Here is a 9,021-nt window from a genome sequence, read left to right on the forward strand (position 1 = left end):
TGTCTGTAGTAAAAGCCGGACAAAAATCGGTCATAAAGTCGGTCAGGGAGAGGTCAAACGGTCATAACACCACTTTTCTCAGAAGGTCATTGATATCTAAGTATTCACCAAAAAAATTTTAGGTTTCTACCTTATACACAAAAGTCATAATGTAGAAATTAAGATTTATTTAGAATTTTTTCTAATTTTTTTTTGCTACCCAACCGACTTTGACCGGACACCACGACCGACACAGACCAGATATCCTAATAAAATCAATTCTTGCCGACGTATAATTACTAAACTTAAAAAGTCATGAAGTTACAGCTCTCCATCTTACCTACAAAAAAAATGTGATTGAAAAAACTAGAGGGGGTGGCTCTTGGAGCCCCCCCCCCCCCGATCTGTAAGGGTTAAAAAGGCAATAAACAATAAAACAAAACAAAACAAAAAAGACAGGGGAAGGGATTTCTAAGATATTTTCTATTAAATTATGCTGTATCTATATATTTTATTTTTATATTTATTTCTCTCCTATTCTTTCGGCCCAAAGAGTCAATTTTTAAGTTTGATTTCACACAAAAATTACATAATTAACATTAAATAAAATAATTGAATATCTGTCGCTGTTTATGTCAATAAATGTTAGTGTTATTGGCTCTTGACATTTAGAATTAATTCCAAAGACATACAGCAACAGGAATATCACAATTGACAATATTAAAGCTTAACACATCAAATAAAGAAACAAATGAATAAAATTAATTCAACGCTTTTAATACTTAAAAAATAGAACATTCTGACCAAAACTGTTGTTAATTTGCTCAACGTACAAATGCTTGATTTGGACGTACTTACTTATAATACGTTATCAATAGGGTGATTATATGATTTAGTTTAAAATAGATAAGATGAACAATTAACATTTTTAGAGTTGACGTGTTAACCTTGCAGTAATTATGTAGAGTTGTTACGCTTCCAAAGTTCTTTACATTCTGCTTTATGTAACTTTATGCAAGATTTAAAATCAATATGAAGATTCTAACATGCCAAAACAACAGATATAGCAATTAATTTCTTAATTAAGTCAAACAGTTTAGACGAACCCTAAATGTAGAAAGTATTAAATGCTTGATGTAATTCTATAAACTATAATGGCACTAGAAACAATTACAGGAGCTGTTAGAAAATTAACAATTAATAAACCATGGCTCACTTGGGGGGAAAAAGAATTTTTAAAAAAGAAATAGATATAAAAAATAGGGTTGGGCCGGATATCCGGCAATATAATCTTTTATGCTATACAACAAAAATCCCTGTTAACAAACAGTCACAAGCATTATTTTTTAAATTCTTGGTACTTTATAGTAAGTCAAATGGTTTATTAGATTAATTGTTAAGAAGTAGGATTAACTTAATTGTTACTTAAGTTTTCACTTTTTTTTTTTTTTTGTAAAATAAAGGACCATTTTATGAAGAAAACTTTTTTTGCTTCTTCATTATCCTGATATCCGCTATTAGAAATTGCCGGATATCGAGTATCCGGCTAAATATGTATCCGGTCCAATCCCAATTAAAAATGTCAGTGCAAGATAGTCAGTGGCGTGCGAAGCACTTTGTCTAGGGGGGGGGGGGCATTTTGAAGATTTTGTAAAATTTTGCCCCCCCCTAAATCAAAGTGCCCCGGGGGGGCACTTTGCTTTAGGGGGGGGCATTTTGATTATATATACTAATTTTAAATAAGGGCGTTTTAAGGGGTGGGATTATTTGATTATGGGCCTCCTAGTCCTTATCCCTTCTTCCCCATCCCTTCCCCCATCCTTATTTCCCATTTATATCCCCCACCTCTCCCCCCCCCATTTCTTCTCCCCCATCCCTTCTCCCCACCCTGCAATGACCGAAGGGAAGGGAGCTAGAAAGCATCTTCGAAAAAATAGTACAGAAGATAAATTAACCTTCCCCCCCCCCCCTCCACCACAAAACATTTTTAATGGGTGGAAGGGGATGTTATAAAATCTCAGCAGGAAGGATGAATAACCCCATAAAAAAAATTGGGGGGGGGGGGGAGATAAAAACACTCATTTTGGAAATAATTTACCAAAAATTAACCTAATATGAAAAAATGATATTAAATATAAATATAAAATATAAATATAAAACGACCAAGCTAATATTGCTTGATTCACTTCTACAAGAGATGCGATTGATAATGAAGATTTTTTTCTTTGAAATATATTTCGTTATGAAGCAGCAGTAGTTACTAATTTATAAATGTTATGGTTGAGATAGATTTATAACTGTTAAAAGTGATATTAAATATTTCTTTATTGTATATGACAACAAGGATGACAACATCTTTAAGTAGCAAAGCACAAAAAATCATTAATAAGAATACAGACAAGTAGATTTAAAGAGCATCTGTTGAAATAAATATATATTTTAGGTAGAAAAAGTCACAAATCCTTTTTCCTGTATGTTGTGTGATGACAGTCAAAGTAAATTACATACTGGATGCTCGAAACAGCAAGAAATTTTATTTTTTTAAATATTATATTCCACAAAAAAATTTATCGTACCATAAAAACCAAAGATATAATGAACTATGTAAAAAATAAAAAAAAAATTACTTGTCCTTTCATTGTGATAAAAAGCAGAAATCATTTGGAAGGGCACGAAGCGCAAATTTTTTTCTTCAAATATGCAGGGAGGGAGGGGTTTTTGGGCTATTTATTACACTAGTCCCCAATATTTCATAGCAGAAACCATTTGGAAGGGCGCGAAGCGCAAATTTTTTTCTTCAAATATGCAGGGAGGGAGGGTTTTTTGGGCTATTTATTACACTAGTCCCCAATATTTCATAGCAGAAACCATTTGGAAGGGTGCGAAGCGCAAATTTTTTTCTTCAAATATGCAGGGAGGGAGGGGTTTTTGGGCTATTTATTACACTAGTCCCCAATATTTCATAGCAGAAACCATTTGGAAGGGCGCGAAGCGCAAATTTTTTTCTTCAAATATGCAGGGAGGGAGGGGTTTTTGGGCTATTTATTACACCAGTCCCCAATATTTCATAGCAGAAACCATTTGGAAGGGCGAAAAGCGCAAATTTTTTTCTTTTAAATATGCAGGGAGGGAGGGGTTTTTGGGCTATTTATTACACTAGTCCCCAATATTTCATATAAAATTTTCTTATTCGTTGGCTCAACAACTTTGGGGACTTTAATGGAATTTTGATTGGTTGGTTAATTAAGTCGAGTTTCCATACATTTCATCCACTAATTGCAATCTATATAAGGGGTAATTTTGTGTATCATCATTGGGGATGTACAAAATTTCTTTGGTAAAAAGTTTATATTATACAAAATAAAATACTTCCTATAACCTGGTTTGTTATGTTCAGTGAAAAAAGACTATAACCTAATTTCTACACTAATTTAAAAATTTGGTAAGGTTAAATGAATAGTAACTGTATCTTTGGCGCGAAGCGCCAAAATTTTTTTTGTGAGTATTTCTTGATCTTTTTTTGGAAACTGGGATAGTTTTGCTTTTTGTAGGGTAGGGGGCAAAAAGGGGCATTTTTGTTGACCAGGGGGGGGCAAAATGGGGCATTTTTTAACATTTAGGGGGGGGGCAGGGGGGGGCGTTTTGGTCGCTAATGGGGGGCGATTGCCCCAAATGCCCCCTTCGGTTCGCACGCCACTGAAGATAGTTAAAGAAGTATTCTGTTAAATATTCATGTTGTTGTCTTTAACACAAAGTAGAATGGTGTCTTTCTGTCCGTCTGCTTGATAGGTAGTTCGTTTTTACGTGAAATCTATTAAAAACTTTTGGAAAGTCTATGGACGAACGAACCCATATTATACATTAGCTATGCGTCTAATACAATATGAAAAGTAAATAATATTGAAAATTGGATCAAGTATAAAACGACAACAAAAAATGAATGAACAAGGAATGCAAATAATCTTGAATTGTAAAAACCACAAAAAAACCGGCTTTTTACTTTCTGACCATAAAACCTCCACTCCCATACATTCGAAATAAATTGAAATTAAATGTGGGGAGGGGAGGTGGTTAGAGTTTTGTATTTTCTATATTACTTTAGGACAGGTTAGGTTATTTTGTGATCTGCGTAGTCCTGCAAGGTAATGTCATCTCAGGTACAGGGGTTAGACATAGGGAATATACTTTGGGTACTTTTGAAGAAATTCAATTGGTTGGTTACAAACTTTTCAACCAATTATATACAGACGTGGTAACTTCTGTTTTATAAACATTAAGGTTGCACATAAATTTATCGTTCATTGTCTTATCCCGTTAGAACCAAGTGCTGTACATGATCCAGAAAAAAAATGCTGAATATGAAATAATTTTCTTTCTTGCAATTTCATATATTGCTTTGTGTTATTTATTTATATCTATAAATTATTCAGATAGCAAAGATGATATATGTATATTAACAGGAACATTTTACTGGAATTTTATTATTTTATGTAACGAATTCAAAAATCACAGCAAAGAATGTTTCTAAAATAGAAAACTATAAGTACAGTGGTTAGCGAAATCTTAATTCACACAAAATCCTAAATGCATATGACTCAAAAAAAAACCAAAATCACAAATATTTAAGAAAACAAACAGAGAATCACAAATAAGGAAAATAAAAGTTCAATTTGTCCTAAATTGGTACAAACAACTTTAAAACTTTAATTTTCACAAAACTTTTCAAGCAACAGATTTCTCCAAGTTTTAAACTATGTATCCTTTGCTGGAATCTAAAGGGATAATAAATGAATGCGACCATAAATTATCATAAACAAAATTATCCTTTAAGGATTTAAAATTATTGGTGGAAACATCAATTTTAAGCCAAACGTATGAAAGATCATTTATATAAAAACTTTTGGGCTTGAAACATAGTGACTCCCTTGACAGCTGCCCATAATCATACGGCAAGACTGCGATTTTGCGACCTTCAGATAGCTGCGGCCAAATAAAAACCCACAGCTGAAGCTAGATTATTTATAGCTTTTATAAATCTTTATAAACCTTGTTTAGCGGCTGCGAGATCTCATATTTTTAAAACTAGAATGGCTTTGATGTAACTGCTGATATTAATGGCAGCTAAATGCGGCGGCCGAACACTGGTTTTTGTGAACCAAGTTGAATAGAAAAAAAGTTTTGCCATGTTGTTAGTTTCACTATTTACACAGATAAAGAAATATGTAAAGATAAAAATCTAGAAAAAAAATATCATAGAACTTTTATCTATTGCTCGTCATCAGTGAGGTGCAACTCATTATAATACACAGTTGTGACTTCCAGACAAAGGCCGTGCAATGATAATCGGGATGTCAGTACCTTGGAACTTTATATAAAGATATATTGCTGTTATCAACTTTTTAAATCAGATATAACTATACTAGTGGTTGCGCCATTAGCTTCTAGGGCAATGTATTGGGAAGGGAATAGATAGGAGGGGGGTGGGGGGATGCCTAAAATCATACCAAGACTTGTATTTAAGAAAATAAAAGCCTAAAACCATCCCAGTATCTATATAAACCTTTCCACAAAGGGTGAATTTGATCGGTCCAGTAGTACTTGAAATCTTAGGAAAAGGACAAAGCATTACTACTTTATATAATAGGATATAGTATACATAAAATATATATATAGTAGATATTGAAACATTTTACATATTTCCTGACGCCGTAATATATATAGTAACGCAACATATTGTTAGTTGAGAAACTCTTTTGTTCATGGCTAAAACTCTTCAACAAAAATGTGGGCTTTGCAAAATAAAACAAAGAACGTGGATACCTTATAAATTCATTACATAAAGCTTTTTGACATTTCAAACATAATGCTATTGGAATCTTAAAGACAATACACGATGAATTGTTGTTTGTATATCCGGCCAACGATGGTAAAAAAAATTTCGCGTTTTGTAGCAAAATAAATTTGTTAAAAGTTTGGACATAAACATTAAACAATTCAAAATTCAAAAATAATAACCAGAGGTTTAGAGCTAAATATCCCATCCCTACTGTATTGGACCAAACCAAACTTTAAAACAAGGATATCTAATGCATATTTTGATTTAGGTTAGGTTAAAAGCACGTGTTAAAAAAGCTTCCAGAGCTAGATTATTAAGGGGTAGGGTCGAGGCGGATTAAAAAGTTGTAAAAGGGGTAGGGTATTCTTCTGGTTCACTGTTAGTTCTGGTAATCATACAAAAAAGCTCTTATAGATTTTGGAGATCATGGAAACAAAACGAACTAGCGGGTTTCGTCGTATTTTTACAGTAGCTTTTCTCCTATTTTTAGCCGCTGTTGGGGGCCCTAATATTGTGAAAATACGAAGAAACCTGCTACTTCGTTTTCTTTCCATGAACCGATTTTGGATTAGTCTGTTCTTGGCCTGTTCTATTTAAATTCATTTTGGTATATCAATACTGAGCTGATTATGTCTATGTGTCATTACATTGAAAAGGTTTTGTGATTATGAGCGTGTATAAGAAAGCAAATCTTAAAATAAATGTAACAAGATTTTTGTTTGTGTGTGTGTGTGTAGCTTAAGATTTCGCTAACTGCTAAACTGATTAGGTACTCCATTTCAATAAAGCTTCTTAAAAGTCCAGGAAAGCTTTACAGCCTTTTTGGGTAACTACCTTCCCCATTTTAAGCGGAATAGCCCCTAGAAAAAGATTACCCCCCTAAATTTTTTTTACTTTTTCTTTTTAAAACTAATATTATAAGTTTATGGCCGACTCCCTTCCATTCAACCAAGTGCCCCTAGAGACCTATAGGGTGCGCAGCCACTAGTTTTAGATACAGAATCTCAATACAATGAGAAAACCAAGTGTTGGTAGAACTTTTATAATTATTGAATGTGGATAATGTCAAACTTATTCAATCAATTGTCTGTCTGTCTGTCCACTGCACAAGAAAGTTTCTTTTATGTAAAACTTATTCCTTATCAAATCATTTTATTACTGCACTTCTTTTAAAACATTCTACTATTTCTTTTATTTTTCATCTGTTCAAAAATAATTTTACTTGTGTAAAGTTAATAAAAAATCTTCTGTTTTATATAAAAATAATAAAGCAATCCTCACTTTTTTGAAAAATATCTTTACCCTGCGGGCCAACCCCATACCAAAAACAGACGAACAAAGTAACATTTTACATTATAGATTAGCTTCGCTACTAAAGAATATTTATGTTACATCCCTGTTTGAAAGGTAATCCAGAGAAAGGGTCAATTTACAAAAATCATTCAAGTGCCAGGATGTTTGTCTGTCTCTACCGAAAGATTTCGCTAACCGCTGAACCATTAAAGTTCCAGGGTAGATTCTCATAGGTTTTGGGTAGGTTTTATCTATTTTGGGGGAGGGTATCACCAACATCGAAAGAGAAATCAGCCATAGAAACCCCCCCCCATCAAAAATTTGTTTTACTTCTTTTTAAATCTAAAATAGATTGGATTATTTGATTCTCCCCCCTCCTCAAGAGCCCCTAGAAACATCTAGGGGGCGTAGCCGCTATTAACCGATAAACCAGTGTCTTTTCCCTGAGCCTCTAGGAACTTCGTTCATAGAGGAAATTTCGGGAATATCAGTTAAAGAAGATTGGTGCCTTTAGGACATAACTTTTAACAATTATTCTAAGTAAAAGTATGCATGTAATTTAGAAGAAACGTGATTTGAAGATTTAAGAATGAAAACTTTAAAGCTAGCCATTTTATATTTTGCTAAGACTCACCAGTGCTCAATTTGTTGTAATATTTGCTATATTACACAATCTGTTTGATGTGCTACCCACTTATACTTGAAAGAGGATAATGTAAAATAAAAACAAGGATAAAAACATTAAATACACAGTGGGTCTCCACACACCTTGAAATATGCTCCGCATCTTGTAATTGCGGTGTAAAGCTGCATTCATTCACCCGATAAACAACCAACCATTTGATTGCACAACCTTTGTCTGAAATTCCAACTGTGCATGTTACACATATTTATGATCCGAGACATCCCTCATACTCTTACTATTGATCTCACGCGTCTGGCAGTTGCACCATTTATAACGTCTCTAGTATGAAGCCGTAACCTTCCCGACAGGAAGTCAAAACGTTATGCAGCGGGTAAAAAATCATCATTATAATTAAAATGGATACATTTACTTTATAGAGATGCCATACTTTAAATTTTTAAACATATGATATATACAAAAATATTTCTATTTATATGTATTATGAAAAATATGTACAACTATTTAAAAATCTAAAAGTTTATTATGAAATCAATGTAAAAATATTTTTGTTTCTAATGTATTATAATTTTTCATTTTCATATCCGTGGAAAATAGACGAAGAAAATAAAAGAATATGTAAATGTATCTGTAAAAGTATCAATTTATGATCACTGTATAATAAAAGTATTGCACAGTGTACAGTTATAAAGGAAATCTTATTTATTTTGGATTTAGGAACAATCTTTCAAAATAGATTTTACAGGCGAAGTTGTTCTATAATTAGGGTGTGACTGTGTACTACGCCCGTACATAACGGTTAGCTCTTTTCGTTAATTTAGGCATTTTAGGAACTTTCTATCGATTTTAAATTTCATGGATGTTGTCATCCTTGTTTTTTCTTACTATATCACAGTTCAGTGATAGGAAGAATATAGTTCAGCAAAATAGCATCCTAAGACTTAAATCTAAAAACGAATAGCCATAAACCATCCCGAGACCTATGTGAAAAGGCGAACTTAATCGGTTTAGTGGTTAGAAAGATCTTAACAAACAAACAAACAAGTAAACTTCTGATATTTTTTTTACATGCAAGGCAATGAAATTAAAGTTTCCAATCCATTCCATTCCAAACTTCTCAGGTATAATTCTACAAGATGCATTAGATGTTTGTAAAGAAATAAATGTATAAACTATCTATAACAAATTTGGCACTAGGAGGATTTTATCAGCTTCTACCAATAACGAAATTAATTCAGAAAGAAATCACGAAACTTCTACGTGTTTTTCA

General features: G+C 32.9%; 1 protein-coding gene across 2 annotated transcripts in view; it reads left to right on the forward strand.

Annotated features, from left to right (window-relative positions):
• Positions 1 to 2,139: 2,139 nt before the first annotated feature.
• Hacl (2-hydroxyacyl-CoA lyase) overlaps positions 2,140 to 9,021 on the forward strand; it is a 127,614-nt gene continuing 120,732 nt past the window's right edge. The window contains exon 1 of one of the 2 annotated variants that reach the window (XM_080173850.1): positions 2,140 to 2,174. The gene's annotated coding sequence lies outside the window, so the exon portion shown is untranslated. The remainder of the gene's footprint in view (positions 2,175 to 9,021) is intronic. The other variant, XM_080173851.1, reaches the window with a different exon arrangement.

This window comes from Acartia tonsa, chromosome 10 (assembly GCF_053477335.1).
Source record: "Acartia tonsa isolate MP-2025a chromosome 10, ASM5347733v1, whole genome shotgun sequence".
Lineage (NCBI taxonomy): Eukaryota > Metazoa > Arthropoda > Copepoda > Calanoida > Acartiidae > Acartia > Acartia tonsa.